The sequence below is a fragment of the Musa acuminata genome, chromosome BXJ2-1 (genome assembly GCF_036884655.1).
Source record: "Musa acuminata AAA Group cultivar baxijiao chromosome BXJ2-1, Cavendish_Baxijiao_AAA, whole genome shotgun sequence".
Classification (NCBI taxonomy): domain Eukaryota; kingdom Viridiplantae; phylum Streptophyta; class Magnoliopsida; order Zingiberales; family Musaceae; genus Musa; species Musa acuminata.
Genome location: NC_088338.1, coordinates 27352760 through 27367651, shown reverse-complemented (window position 1 = coordinate 27367651; position 14892 = coordinate 27352760). Strand labels below are relative to the sequence as shown.

The window sequence follows — 14892 nt, the reverse complement described above, 5'->3', positions numbered from 1 at the left end:
AAATCCCTATTGCAAGCTCTCTCCGAGCCCTAGCCCGACGACTGCGTATCGGTCACGGCAAGTGCGTGCCGAAACCATCGTCACTTTCTAGAACGATCTCGGAATCGCTATTGCGACCCCAATCCGGAAAGCTCTCTCCGAGCCCCTCGATACAGACTGCGTAGCAGTCACAGCAAATTTCCAGCCCCAAAACAATCGTCTCAGAGCTCTACGGGAGATGTTTCGTATCACGGGATGCAAAAAGGAGTGCAACACGAGGACTTCCCAGGGGGTCACCCATCGTAGTACCACTCTGGCCCAAGCATGCTTAACTTCGGTGTTTTGACAGGATCTGGTGATTTAGTGCTGGCATTATCGCACCCGTTTCGCGTGCTTCGTCCCTCGCCTATGTGCACGTCGCGGTCGGCGCATCAACGTCCGGAGCCTCTTGCCCGTCACGAAACCGTCGGCGCTTTCTCGAACATTCACGAAATCCCTATTGCAAGCTGTCTCCGACCCCTAGCCCGACGACTGCGTATCGATCAAGGCAAGCACGTGCCGAAACCATCGGCACTTTCTAGAATGATCTCGGAATCGCTATTGCGACCCCAATCCGGAAAGCTCTCTCTGAGCCCCTCGAAACTGACTGCGTAGCGGTCAAAGCAAATTTTCAGCCCAAAACAAACGTCTCGGAGCTCTACGGGAGATGTTTCGTATCCCGGGATGCAAAAAGGCGTGCAAAACGAGGACTTCCCAGGGGGTCACCCTTCGTAGTACTACTCTGGCCCAAGCACGCTTAAATTCGGAATTTTGATGGGATCCGGTGATTTAGTGTTGGCATTATCACACCCGTTTCGCGTGCTTCGTCCCTCGCCTATGTGCACGTCGCGGTCGGCGCATCAATGTCCGGAGCCTCTTGCCCGTCACGAAACCGTCGGCGCTTTCTCGAACGTTCACGAAATCCCTATTGCAAGCTCTCTCCGAGCCCTAGCCCGACGACTGCGTATCGATCACGGCAAGCACGTGCCGAATCCATCGTCACTTTCTATAACGATCTCGGAATAGCTATTGCGACCCCAATCCGGAAAGCTCTCTCCGAGCCCCTCGATACTGACAGTGTAGCGGTCACAGCAAATTTCCAACCCCAAAACAATCGTCTCGGAGCTCGACGGGAGATGTTTCGTATCCCGGGATGCAAAAAGGAGTGCAACACGAGGACTTCCCAGGGGGTCACCCATCGTAGTACTACTTGGCCCAAGCACGCTTAACATCGGTGTTTTGATGGGATTTGGTGATTTAGTGCTGGCCTTATCACACCCGTTTCACGTGCTTCGTCCCTCGCGTATGTGTACGTCGCGGTCGGCGCATCAACGTCCGGAGCCTCTTGCCCGTCATGAAACCGTCGTCGCTTTCTCGAACGTTCACGAAATCCCTATTGCAAGCTCTCTCCGAGCCCTAGCCCGACGACTGCGTATCGATCACGGCAAGCACGTGCCGAAACCATCGGCACTTTCTAGAACGATCTCGGAATCACTATTGCGACCCCAATCCGGAAAGCTCTCTCTGAGCCCCTCGATACTGACTGCGTAGCGGTCAAAGCAAATTTCCAGCCAAAACAAACGTCTCGGAGCTCTACGGGAGATGTTTCGTATCCCAGGATGCAAAAAGGAGTGCAACACGAGGACTTCCTAGGGGGTCACCCATCGTAGTACTACTCTGGCCCAAGCACGCTTAACTTCGGTGTTTTGATGGGATCCGATGATTTAGTGCTGCCATTATCGCACCCGTTTCGTGAGCTTCGTCCCTCGCCTATGTGCACGTCGCGGTCGGCGCATCAACGTCCGGAGCCAATTGCCCGTCACGAAACCGTCGGCGCTTTCTCGAACGTTCACGAAATCCCTATTGCAAGCTCTCTCCGAGCCCTAGCCCGACGACTGCGTATCGGTCACGGCAAGCGCGTGCCGAAACCATCGGCACTTTCTAGAACGATCTCGGAATCGCTATTGCGACCCCAATCCGGAAAGCTCTCTCCGAGCCACTCGATACTGACTGCGTAGCAGTCACTGCAAATTTCCAGCCCCAAATCAATCGTCTCGGAGCTCTACGGGAGATGTTTCGTATCCTGGGATGCAAAAAGGAGTGCAACACGAGGACTTCCCAGGGGGTCACCCATCGTAGTACTACTCTGGCCCAAGCACGCTTAAATTCGGAATTTTGATGGGATCCGGTGATTTAGTGCTGGCATTATCGCACCCGTTTCGCGTGCTTCGTCCCTCGCCTATGTGCACGTCGCGGTCGGCGTATCAACGTCCGGAGCCTCTTGCCCGTCACGAAACCGTCGGCGCTTTCTCGAACGTTCACGAAATCCCTATTGCAAGCTCTCTCCGAGCCCTAGCCCGACGACTGCGTATCGGTCACGGCAAGCGCGTGCCGAAACCATCGGCACTTTCTAGAACGATCTCGGAATCGCTATTGCGACCCCAATCCGGAAAGCTCTCTCCGAGCCCCTCGATACTGACAGTGTAGCGGTCACAGCAAATTTCCAACCCCAAAACAATCGTCTCGGAGCTCTACGGGAGATGTTTCGTATCCCGGGATGCAAAAAGGAGTGCAACACGAGGACTTCCCAGGTGGTCACCCATCGTAGTACTACTTGGCCCAAGCACGCTTAACTTCGGTGTTTTGATGGGATCTGGTGATTTAGTGCTGGCATTATCACACCCGTTTCACGTGCTTCGTCCCTCGCGTATGTGTACGTCGCGGTCGGCGCATCAACGTCCGGAGCCTCTTGCCCATCATGAAACCGTCGTCGCTTTCTCGAACGTTCACGAAATCCCTATTGCAAGCTCTCTCCGAGCCCTAGCCCGACGACTGCGTATCGATCACGGCAAGCACGTGCCGAAACCATCGGCACTTTCTAGAACGATCTCGGAATCACTATTGCGACCCCAATCCGGAAAGCTCTCTCTGAGCCCCTCGATACTGACTGCGTAGCGGTCAAAGCAAATTTCCAGCCCAAAACAAACGTCTCGGAGCTCTACGGGAGATGTTTCGTATCCCGGGATGCAAAAAGGAGTGCAACACGAGGACTTCCTAGGGGGTCACCCATCGTAGTACTACTCTGGCCCAAGCACGCTTAACTTCGGTGTTTTGATGGGATCCGATGATTTAGTGCTGCCATTATCGCACCCGTTTCGTGAGCTTCGTCCCTCGCCTATGTGCACGTCGCGGTCGGCGCATCAACGTCCGGAGCCAATTGCCCGTCACGAAACCGTCGGCGCTTTCTCGAACGTTCACGAAATCCCTATTGCAAGCTCTCTCCGAGCCCTAGCCCGACGACTGCGTATCGGTCACGGCAAGCGCGTGCCGAAACCATCGGCACTTTCTAGAACGATCTCGGAATCGCTATTGCGACCCCAATCCGGAAAGCTCTCTCCGAGCCCCTCGATACAGACTGCGTAGCAGTCACAGCAAATTTCCAGCCCCAAAACAATCGTCTCGGAGCTCTACGGGAGATGTTTCGTATCCTGGGATGCAAAAAGGAGTGCAACACGAGGACTTCCCAGGGGGTCACCCATCGTAGTACTACTCTGGCCCAAGCACGCTTAAATTCGGAATTTTGATGGGATCCGGTGATTTAGTGCTGGCATTATCGCACCCGTTTCGCGTGCTTCGTCCCTCGCCTATGTGCACGTCGCGGTCGGCGTATCAACGTCCGGAGCCTCTTGCCCGTCACGAAACCGTCGGCGCTTTCTCGAACGTTCACGAAATCCCTATTGCAAGCTCTCTCCGAGCCCTAGCCCGACGACTGCGTATCGGTCACGGCAAGCGCGTGCCGAAACCATCGGCACTTTCTAGAACGATCTCGGAATCGCTATTGCGACCCCAATCCGGAAAGCTCTCTCCGAGCCCCTCGATACTGACAGTGTAGCGGTCACAGCAAATTTCCAACCCCAAAACAATCGTCTCGGAGCTCTACGTGAGATGTTTCGTATCCCGGGATGCAAAAAGGAGTGCAACACGAGGACTTCCCAGGGGGTCACCCATCGTAGTACTACTTGGCCCAAGCACGCTTAACTTCGGTGTTTTGATGGGATCTGGTGATTTAGTGCTGGCATTATCACACCCGTTTCACGTGCTTCGTCCCTCGCGTATGTGTACGTCGCGGTCGGCGCATCAACGTCCGGAGCCTCTTGCCCGTCATGAAACCGTCGTCGCTTTCTCGAACGTTCACGAAATCCCTATTGCAAGCTCTCTCCGAGCCCTAGCCCGACGACTGCGTATCGATCACGGCAAGCACGTGCCGAAACCATCGGCACTTTCTAGAACGATCTCGGAATCACTATTGCGACCCCAATCCGGAAAGCTCTCTCTGAGCCCCTCGATACTGACTGCGTAGCGGTCAAAGCAAATTTCCAGCCCAAAACAAACATCTCGGAGCTCTACGGGAGATGTTTCGTATCCCGGGATGCAAAAAGGAGTGCAACACGAGGACTTCCTAGGGGGTCACCCATCGTAGTACTACTCTGGCCCAAGCATGCTTAACTTCGGTGTTTTGATGGGATCCGGTGATTTAGTGCTGCCATTATCGCACCCGTTTCGTGAGCTTCGTCCCTCGCCTATGTGCACGTCGCGGTCGGCGCATCAACGTCCGGAGCCAATTGCCCGTCACGAAACCGTCGGCGCTTTCTCGAACGTTCACGAAATCCCTATTGCAAGCTCTCTCCGAGCCCTAGCCCGACGACTGCGTATCGATCACGGCAAGCACGTGCCGAATCCATCGTCACTTTCTAGAACAATCTCGGAATCGCTATTGCGACCCCAATCCAGAAAGCTCTCTCCGAGCCCCTCGATACTGACAGCATAGCGGTCACAGCAAATTTCCAGCCCCAAAACAATCGTCTCGGAGCTCTATGGGAGATGTTTCGTATCCCGGGATGCAAAAAGGAGTGCAACATGAGGACTTCCCAGGGGGTCACCCATCGTAGTACTCTGGCCCAAGCACGCTTAACTTCGGTGTTTTGATGGGATCCGGTGATTTAGTGCTGCCATTATCGCACCCGTTTCGCGAGCTTCGTCCCTCACCTATGTGCACGTCGCGGTCGGCGCATCAACGTCCGGAGCCTCTTGCCCATCACGAAACCGTCGACGCTTTCTCGAACGTTCACGAAAACCATATTGCAAGCTCTCTCTGTCACGCCCCTCAAAATATTATCCATGATATTAAAACAATATTTTCATCTCGGACCAATCCAGGATCCAAACTAACATTTGAGGACACTGAAAAACATTCTATTCATATTCACATCCATAAAACCTGTGCATTTTAAAATCATATATCACATCACTCAATAATTCACATTTATGGCAACCCAAGCCAACTTGACAAACATGAACAACATTTATAATTCCACAAGCTAAATAAATTATACAATCAGAACTCCAACTATTCACCACAAGATCATATCGTCATAAATTAGACTTAACATTCAGAAATTCCAAATAAGAGAGATCTCCTAACACTTTGACACAGTATATCAATTTCGGTTCATCGACAACATTTCATTACATACAAAACATACTTATACAACAATAGCATAACAACCGACAAGACTTGCCCATCATTCTGAATAGCTATCCACTGCCTCAGCCCAAATCAAACATCTCGAAGAGTGACAAGCTGACCTGAAAGATTTATATCACAACGGAGTGAGCCAAAAATGGCTCAGCAAGTGACAAAGCATATTCAGAACAAAAGGAACGATTTCAAACAAGTAAGGTATCATAATGCAAGGCAGAATACAAGAATTCTCAAGGATACCATCTCAATAGATACCAAATCATACGTATCATGTCATTCAAAACATATTTGATCCATACCGAATGGAACATAGAGTAATTGGAACATATCAATGGCAGATAAGACATTTCAGAACATATCAGTTCATAGCAAATGGAGCACAGAGTAATTGGAGCATATCAGTAACAAAGGAAACATATCAGAGCTTATCAATGGCAGATAGGACATTTCAGAACATATCAGTTCATAGCAAATGGAGCACAGAGTAATTGGAGCATATCAATGGCAGATGAAATGTTCCGGAGCATATCAACGACATATGGAACATTTCGAAGCATATTATCAGTGAATGAAGCATTTCAGAGCATACAAAAACAAATATTGTACAGAAGCTCAAACATCGTCTTTGACGTTGCAAACATATCAATCTTATCCAAAGCATGTACAGAAACACATAACCAAAGCTCTGGAGATCATATCAAACATACAGAAGGTGTAGTGGGATCTCAGTCAGAATGTGATTCATCCATTTCTGAATGACCACCTGACAAAAGTCTCCGACGTCTGGGAGCACCATCCACCCACGTCTAGGTGAAGTCAAAGGGGGCCGGCAGAGCAACGCAGGCTCTAAGCAATATCCCACATAGCGGGACCCCACAAAGCGGGCAAATAAGCGCATACCAGAATATCCCACATAGCGGGACACCACAAAGCGGGCAAATCAGCGCATACCCTTTACCATTTCTGGGATCTGGTGATTTAGTGCTGGCATTATCACACCCGTTTCGCGTGCTTCGTCCCTCGCCTATGTGCACGTCGCGGTCGGCGCATCAATGTCCGGAGCCTCTTGCCCGTCACGAAACCGTCGGCGCTTTCTCGAACGTTCACGAAATCCCTATTGCAAGCTCTCTCCGAGCCCTAGCCCGACGACTGCATATCGATCACGGCAAGCACGTGCCGAAACCATCGGCACTTTCTAGAACAATCTCGGAATCGCTATTGCGACCCCAATCCGGAAAGCTCTCTCCGAGCCCCTCGATACTGACTGCGTAGCGGTCACAGCAAATTTCCAGCCCCAAAACAATCGTCTCGGAGCTCTACGGGAGATTTTTCGTATCCCGGGATGCAAAAAGGAGTGCAACACGAGGACTTCCCAGGGGGTCACCAATCGTAGTACTACTCTGGCCCAAGCACGCTTAACTTCGGTGTTTTGATGGGATCTGGTGATTTAGTGCTGGCATTATCACACCCGTTTTGCGTGCTTCGTCCCTCGCCTATGTGCTCGTCGCAGTTGGCGCATCAACGTCCGGAGCTTCATGCCCGTCACGAAACCGTCGTCGCTTTCTCGAACGTTCACGAAATCCCTATTGCAAGCTCTCTCCGAGCCCTAGCCCGACGACTGCGTATCGATCACGGCAAGCACGTGCCGAAACCATCGGCACTTTCTAGAACGATCTCGGAATCGCTATTGCGACCCCAATCCGGAAAGATCTCTCCGAGCCCCTCGATACTGACAGCGTAGCGGTCACAGCAAATTTCCAACCCCAAAACAATCGTCTCGGAGCTCTACGGGAGATGTTTCATATCCCGGGATGCAAAAAGGAGTGCAACACGAGGACTTCCCAGGGGGTCACCCATCGTAGTACTACTCTGACCCAAGCACGCTTAACTTCGGAGTTTTGATGGGATCCGGTGATTTAGTGCTGGCATTTTCGCACCCGTTTCGCGTGCTTCGTCCCTCACCTATGTGCACGTCGCAGTCGGCGTATCAACGTCCGGAGCCTCTTGCCCGTCACGAAACCGTCGACGCTTTCTCGAACGTTCATGAAATCCCTATTGCAAGCTCTCTCCGAGCCCTAGCCCGACGACTGCGTATCGGTCACGGCAAGCGCGTGCCGAAACCATCGGCACTTTTTAGAACGATCTCGGAATCGCTATTGCGACCCCAATCCGGAAAGCTCTCTCCGAGCCCCTCGATACTGACTGCATTGCAGTCACAGCAAATTTCTAACCCCAAAACAATCGTCTCGGAGCTCTACGGGAGATTTTTCGTATCCCGGGATGCAATAAGGAGTGCAACACGAGGACTTCCCAGGGGGTCACCCATCGTAGTACTACTCTGGCCCAAGCACGCTTAACTTCGGTGTTTTGATGGGATCTGGTGATTTAGTGCTGGCATTATCACACCCGTTTCGCGTGCTTCGTCCCTCGCCTATGTGCTCGTCGCGGTCGGCGCATCAACGTCCGGAGCCTCTTGCCCGTCACGAAACCGTCGTCGCTTTCTCGAACGTTCACGAAATCCCTATTTCAAGCTCTCTCCGAGCCCTAGCCCGACGACTGCGTATCGATCACGGCAAGCACGTGCCGAAACCATCGGCACTTTCTAGAACGATCTCGGAATCGCTATTGCGACCCCAATCCGGAAAGCTCTCTCCGAGCCCCTCGATGCTGACTGCGTAGCGGTCACAGCAAATTTCCAACCCCAAAACAATCGTCTCGGAGCTCTACGGGAGATGTTTCGTATCCCGGGATGCAAAAAGGAGTGCAACACGAGGACTTCCCAGGGGGTCACCCATCGTAGTACTACTCTGGCCCAAGCACGCTTAACTTCGGAGTTTTGATGGGATCCTGTGATTTAGTGTTGGCATTATCGCACCCGTTTCGCGTGCTTCATCCCTCGCCTATGTGCACGCCGCGATCGGCGTTTCAACGTCCGGAGCCTCTTGCCCGTCACGAAACCGTCGGCGCTTTCTCGAACGTTCACGAAATCCCTATTGCAAGCTCTCTCCGAGCCCTAGCCCGACGACTGCGTATCGGTCACGGCAAGCGCGTGCCGAAACCATCGACACTTTCTATAACGATCTCGGAATCGCTATTGCGACCCCAATCCGGAAAGCTCTCTCCGAGCCCCTCGATACTGACTGCATAGCAGTCACAGCAAACTTCCAGCCCCAAAACAATCGTCTCGGAGCTCTACGGGAGATGTTTCGTATCCAGGGATGCAAAAAGGAGTGCAACACGAGGACTTCCCAGGGGGTAACCCATCGTAGTACTACTCTGGCCCAAGCATGCTTAACTTCGGTGTTTTTACAGGTTCTGGTGATTTAGTGCTGGCATTATCGCACCCGTTTCGCGTGCTTCGTCCCTCGCCTATGTGCACGTCGCGGTCGGCGCATCAACGTCCGGAGCCTCTTGCCCGTCACGAAACCGTCGGCGCTTTCTCGAACGTTCACGATATCCCTATTGCAAGCTCTCTCCGAGCCCTAGCCCGACGACTGCGTATCGATCACGGCAAGCACGTGCCGAAACCATCGGCACTTTCTAGAACGATCTCGGAATCGCTATTGCGACCCCAATCCGGAAAGCTCTCTCTGAGCCCCTCGAAACTGACTGCGTAGCGGTCAAAGCAAATTTCCAGCCCAAAACAAATGTCTCGGAGCTCTACGGGAGATGTTTCGTATCCCGGGATGCAAAAAGGCGTGCAACACGAGGACTTCCCTGGGGGTCACCCATTGTAGTACTACTCTGGCCCAAGCACGCTTAACTTCGGTGTTTTGATGGGATCCGGTGATTTAGTGCTGCCATTATCGCACCCGTTTCGCGAGCTTCGTCCCTCGCCTATGTGGACGTCGCGGTCGGCGCATCAACGTCCGGAGCCTCTTGCCCGTCACGAAACCGTCGGCGCTTTCTCGAACGTTCATGAAATCCCTATTGCAAGCTCTCTCCGAGCCCTAGCCCGACGACTGCGTATCGATCACGGCAAGCACGTGCCGAATCCATCGTCACTTTCTAGAACGATCTCGGAATCGCTATTGCGACCCCAATCCGGAAAGCTCTCTCCGTGCCCCTCGATACTGACAGCGTAGCGGTCACAGCAAATTTCCAGCCCCAAAACAATCGTCTCGGAGCTCTACGGGAGATGTTTCGTATCCCGAGATGCAAAAAGGAGTGCAACACGAGGACTTCCCACGGGGTCACTGTTAGAACCCTTGCAGATTCTAAACTTGGGGTTGATCTCTTTAGGGGATCGGCCTCCTTGGAACTCTCTAGGGGTTCCTCCCTCCAAGTTGCTGCTCAAAGGCTGCAGAAAAGATTCATCTATTGCTTATGAAAAGAGAAGGAATACATGACTATTTATAGGGCTTCTAACCAACTCCTAATAGGACTCCTACTCAAGACTCCTATTCCCTTACAACTCGTAATTCTTCTCTAAGAAAAAACCTCCTACATGAATGCCCCTCTCAATTAGGACTCTCCTAGCTAGAGTCCTAATAGAATGTCCCTCTCAATTAGGACTCTCTTAGCTAGAGTCCTAACAGTTTTACATAAATATCCCTCTCAATTAGGACTCTCCAAGCTAGAGTCCTAACAGGCCCTCTTCAAATCAGCCTTGTCCTCGAGGCTGATGATTCATGAATTATGGAAACTTGATCTTCATGTCGTCATAGTTCTCCCAAGTGGCATCTTCTATTGGTAGGTTCGCCCACTGTATTAGCACTTCATTAGTGGGTCGTCGTCGTCGAGTCACGATCCGTCGATCAATAATGGCACTTGGCTGGGTCTGGAGTTCTCTTTGGGTAGTAATATTTGGTGGATGGCTTTGGGCTGTCTCCAAGCACCTATTTAAAACTTTTATCTGGCTGTTGGTTTGTGGGTGATATGTCGTACTCCTTTTCAATTTAGTACCCTGCATATGGAATAACTTTGTCCAAAATCTGCTCTTGAAGATGCAAGTAGAATTTGTCACAAGCATAATGCGTCCCTTATAGCATAATTCTTTTGAGTCCCGATTGTAATGAGCCACGGAGCTTGGTGCTTCCTCCAAATTTTTTATTTTTTTTACTAGTCTCCGAATCTTCCTGTCATTCCATCTTAATATCCTCAAGGAAGTCACTGGTTGGAAGTAAAACGACCGAAAATTCAGCTTGCTCAGATAGCTGCGAAAGCGCATCTGCAACAACATTCTCTTTCCACATTTTGTAAGTTATTTCATAATCAAATCCAAGAAGTTTTGTTACCCATTTTTGCTGCTTGGGGGAAGATATCTTCGGCTCCAAGAGATATTTTAGGCTTTTATGGTCGGTCTTGATTTGAAAGAATCGCCTGATCAAGTACAATCTCCACCTCGTTGCTGCGCGCACAATGGCGAGCATCTCCTTATCATATGTTGACTTATTTTGATAGGAGGGAGGTAATGCCTTGCTAGTGTATGCGAGTGGTCGACCATCTTGCATGAGAATGACTCCAATTCTGACTCCAGATGTGTCGGCCGCAATAATGAAGGGTCAGTTGAAATCTGGTAGTGTTAGCACCGGCGTCGTCGTCATGGCTGCCTTAAGTTTGTCGAAGGCAGCGGAGGCTCTGTCCAACCATTGGAAGACATCTTTTTCTAGTAAGGAAGTAAGTGGTGCACTGATCTTTCCATAGTTTTTCACGAACTTGCGGTAGTAGCCTATTAAACCCAGAAAGCCATGTAGCAATTTTATGTTTCTCGAGGTCGGCCAGTTTTGCATTGCTCCAATTTTGAAGGGGTCCACTGCCACACCTTCCTCTGATATGATATGCCCAAGATATTCCACCTTTTGTTGCAGAAAGCAAAAATTCGTGGTTGTTGTGTGTTCAAAAGGTGGTTTTCCGTATGTCGTCTTCGCATGCTCGTATTTGATGATACCCGGATCAAAGGTCCAGCTTTGTAAAGATTTGTGCTCCCTTTCATCTAGCAATTCATCTACTATTGGAATAAAGTATTTGTCATTGATGATTATGCCATTGAGAGCTCGGTAATCAACACATATTCGCCTTGTTCCGTCCTTCTTGCGTACAAGTAGCACCGACGAAGAGTAGAGGTTGCAACTTGGCCGAATAACTCCTGTTTCCAGCATCTCTTTTATAATCCTTTCTATTTCATCCTTCTGGAGATGTGGATACTGATATGGCTGAGCATTTGCTGAAGATTTGCCTGGAAGAATCATTATACAATGATCATGCCGACAGGTAAGAGGTAGGTTGCGCGGTTCGTCAAATATATTTGAAAATTCAGCAAGCAAAGGAAGTAGATTTGGATCTTCAAATTCTATTGGCTCTCCCTTAGTTTGCTGCTCAAGTTGTACCAAAATGCCGCTGCATGCTTTATGCAAAACATTCTCCATTTGTTGTGTGCAAATCGTTGTTATGTCGCCCCCACGTTTCCCGTGCAATGTCACCTGTTTCTCCTTACTGTAAAATTTCATAATTAGTTTCATAAAATTCCAGGAAATATCACCTAATGTCGTCAACCATTTAATTCTGAGCATGGCCTCATGATTGTTAAGAGGGAGAAGGAAGAAATCTGCAATTATCTCTTGGTCCTGTAGCAATAGTTTCTCCTGCAAGCGCCTATGATCACAATTCAAAATCCGTCTGTTGGTGACCTTAACATCAAACCTACAGCGATTCTCGATAGGTAATGATATCCGAACAACAAGCTTACTATTTAGGAAGTTAGTAGTACTGCCCGTGTCGATGAGAACAGTGATTGGTTGTTGTTTGAGAAGGCCTCCAATTTTCATCGTTTGCGGGTTTGAGTAGCTAGCTAGTGAATGTACCGTAACTTCGGTCGGTTGTGGCTCTTCTTCTGCATCTTCTTCTTCATGTTCAAAGCTCTCTTTTGGATGTTCAATGACCTCTTCTTCTATCGGTTCAATCATAAGAAGTCCTCCTTTACTACAGCGATGCTCACGGCTCCACGGCTCGTCACAATGCCAACATAACCCCTTCGCATATCGCTCCCGAAGCTCTTCTCCTGTTAACCTCTTTGGTGCAGGGACTTGGTCGACAGTAGGGGGGGCTGAGGGCTTCAATATTACTGGTTGAGGAGTGACCCTAGTCCTCCGAGCTTCATGGTTCAATTGCTCCTCTTGATGTCGTGCGAAAGAGATGGCTGCCATAAGCGTGTACGGTTGTCGCGCTTTAACTTCTCCTCGGATCTCCGGCTTTAAGCCCTCAATGAAGGTCCTCAATAGCTGTTTTTGAGACCAATCATGATTTTGATTAGATAACCTTTCAAACCTGGTTTGGTACTCCTGAATGGTGGAGGTTTGTCGGATCTTTGCTAGTTGTTCGTCAATATTCTCGTAATCGGTTGGTCTGAAGCGAATCAGCAGTTCTTCTTTGAATTGTCGCCATGAAAGGACTCCATAAGTATGTTCAAATCAGTCAAACCACTGAATAGCATCCCCTTCAAGATGTATAGCTGCAATTTTTACCATAGATACATCCGCGATTTTGTGGTACCGAAAATATCGCTCCGCGTGCGAAATCCAACCAATCGGGTCTCCTTATTCCCATCTAGGGAAGTCCACTCTCATGCATGGATAGTTGATGTTGGTCATAGAGCTTTCCCTCTCTTGGAAGTCATCTCTTCGGGCTTGGTGTGATTGGGCAAAGCTCTCTCCTTGATATGATTTCTTCGGGCTTAGTGGTCGGCCCAATCTGAGTTCGGTAAAGAGCGTCCGAATCTTATCCTCCATTCGCGCCTCCAAGGCTTCGAATTTAGCATTGATTGCCTCCTTAGATGCCATAGTATATGGCCCCAAATCAATGATGTTAAGATCTCTCTTTTGCTATTGGGTTAAAGGCATGTATAGGTTGAGAGAAGTGATGGTCGAAAGTGTTGGTGGATTGGTGGATGTAGGCTACGGTTTAGGCTTGTTTTGTGGCTGTTTTGGGTGCAGTTTGAGGGTGTGGTTTGGTAGAGTTTTAGGGCTGTGGATGAAAGTTTTGGATCTGTGGTAGATGGTAGCAAAGGTTTGACAGAAATCCGTGGAAGTTGCAGCAAATATGTGCTGTCTTGTAAGGGTAGAATTGTCGTCGAAGAAACAACGATTTCTCGACGTAATTTCCACCAAAAACTTAAGAGAATTGAGGAGGGAATTGATAGCAAAATCACAGTTTATATGACAGCAAGGATATCTAATTTAATCAAGAAAATTTCAGCAGTATAACAGCAAAGAAATTGGTGCAAGTTGCAATTGCAGAATTATCGTCGAAAAATTTCAGCGGGTTACGATGAAAATTTGCAGCAACATAAAATCGTTTTTAGAGATGAATTTCTTAATAGATCAATCTTAGATGGAAGCCAAGATGATATATGAAGTCTATAAGAAATTTCATTCAAAAAAGATTGCAAATAGATGGGTTAAGGCAACGATATGCAGCTGAAATTTTCTGCAGCATAGATTTTCAAGTGCAGCAGATTGGACATAAAAGATCAGTAGTTTATATTGAGAATTTTTCGATGAAACCAAAGGGAAATCTACTGTTAGGAAGTGTCAAAGATGTCATAAAAATTTCGTAGAAATTTGGATAGAAAAAGCACAGTAGCAAGATCAAACGGATGGTGCTATGCGGCTTGAATTCTGCAATTCAAGTGCAGCAGATTGGACATAAAAGATCAGTAGTTTATATTGAGAATTTTTTGATGAAACCAAAGGGAAATCCACTGTTAAGAAGTGTCAAAGATGTCATAAAACTTTCGTAGAAATTTGGATAGAAAAAGCACAGTAGCAAGATCAAACAGATGGTGCTATGCGGCTGGAATTCTGCAATGTATCTTTCGTCGTAGAGATGAAAACTTTGTGACGAAAAGTTTATGCAGCAATATAGGAACGATTTTTTTTTTTTAGATTTTCGAATAAGGATAACTAAATTGCAGCAGCAGTAAGGTAGGAAACCAGAACCTATTGCAATTCACGGGGAGATCAAAGGATGATCTGTGGTGGTGGAGATGATGGCGGAATTCGGTGACGATCTTTTAAGCAATTGTGGGAATTGCTTTGGATGGTTGTGGAGGGTTGATGGATGGCTGTGAAAGGGCAGCGAGATGCCAAGAACGCTGCTCTGATACCAGGTGTTAGAACCCTTGCAGATTCTAAACTTGGGGTTGATCTCTTTAGGGGATCGGCCTCCTTGGAACTCTATAGGGGTTCCTCCCTCCAAGTTGCTGCTCAAAGGCTGCAGAAAAGATTCATCTATTGCTTATGAAAAGAGAAGGAATACATGACTATTTATAGGGCTTCTAAACTCTAACTCCTAATAGGACTCCTACTTAAGACTCTTACTTCTAACCAACTCCT

The 14892-nt window shown here is 49.0% G+C and overlaps 5 non-coding genes and 12 pseudogenes across 5 annotated transcripts; all 17 read right to left on the bottom strand.

Annotated features, from left to right (window-relative positions):
• Positions 1 to 243: 243 nt before the first annotated feature.
• On the bottom strand, positions 244 to 362 carry LOC135603885 (5S ribosomal RNA; annotated as a pseudogene).
• A 349-nt stretch (positions 363 to 711) lies between these two features.
• Positions 712 to 830, bottom strand: LOC135604235 (5S ribosomal RNA; annotated as a pseudogene).
• A 350-nt stretch (positions 831 to 1180) lies between these two features.
• LOC135599358 (5S ribosomal RNA) lies at positions 1181 to 1298 on the bottom strand (annotated as a pseudogene).
• Positions 1299 to 1646: 348 nt separating this feature from the next.
• LOC135603044 (5S ribosomal RNA) lies at positions 1647 to 1765 on the bottom strand (annotated as a pseudogene).
• A 350-nt stretch (positions 1766 to 2115) lies between these two features.
• LOC135600829 (5S ribosomal RNA) lies at positions 2116 to 2234 on the bottom strand. Its single transcript, XR_010483142.1, has one exon. It is a non-coding gene; the product is annotated as a 5S ribosomal RNA (ribosomal RNA).
• Positions 2235 to 2584: 350 nt separating this feature from the next.
• LOC135603391 (5S ribosomal RNA) lies at positions 2585 to 2702 on the bottom strand (annotated as a pseudogene).
• A 349-nt stretch (positions 2703 to 3051) lies between these two features.
• LOC135603042 (5S ribosomal RNA) lies at positions 3052 to 3170 on the bottom strand (annotated as a pseudogene).
• A 350-nt stretch (positions 3171 to 3520) lies between these two features.
• Positions 3521 to 3639, bottom strand: LOC135600827 (5S ribosomal RNA). The gene has a single exon (XR_010483140.1). It is a non-coding gene; the product is annotated as a 5S ribosomal RNA (ribosomal RNA).
• Positions 3640 to 3989: 350 nt separating this feature from the next.
• On the bottom strand, positions 3990 to 4107 carry LOC135603469 (5S ribosomal RNA; annotated as a pseudogene).
• A 349-nt stretch (positions 4108 to 4456) lies between these two features.
• LOC135603145 (5S ribosomal RNA) lies at positions 4457 to 4575 on the bottom strand (annotated as a pseudogene).
• A 350-nt stretch (positions 4576 to 4925) lies between these two features.
• On the bottom strand, positions 4926 to 5041 carry LOC135604317 (5S ribosomal RNA; annotated as a pseudogene).
• Positions 5042 to 6911: 1870 nt separating this feature from the next.
• LOC135602957 (5S ribosomal RNA) lies at positions 6912 to 7030 on the bottom strand (annotated as a pseudogene).
• A 350-nt stretch (positions 7031 to 7380) lies between these two features.
• Positions 7381 to 7499, bottom strand: LOC135600401 (5S ribosomal RNA). Its single transcript, XR_010482723.1, has one exon. It is a non-coding gene; the product is annotated as a 5S ribosomal RNA (ribosomal RNA).
• A 350-nt stretch (positions 7500 to 7849) lies between these two features.
• LOC135601248 (5S ribosomal RNA) lies at positions 7850 to 7968 on the bottom strand. Its single transcript, XR_010483547.1, has one exon. It is a non-coding gene; the product is annotated as a 5S ribosomal RNA (ribosomal RNA).
• A 350-nt stretch (positions 7969 to 8318) lies between these two features.
• LOC135600964 (5S ribosomal RNA) lies at positions 8319 to 8437 on the bottom strand. The gene has a single exon (XR_010483272.1). It is a non-coding gene; the product is annotated as a 5S ribosomal RNA (ribosomal RNA).
• Positions 8438 to 8787: 350 nt separating this feature from the next.
• Positions 8788 to 8906, bottom strand: LOC135604442 (5S ribosomal RNA; annotated as a pseudogene).
• Positions 8907 to 9255: 349 nt separating this feature from the next.
• Positions 9256 to 9374, bottom strand: LOC135603136 (5S ribosomal RNA; annotated as a pseudogene).
• Between the last annotated feature and the right edge of the window lie 5518 nt (positions 9375 to 14892).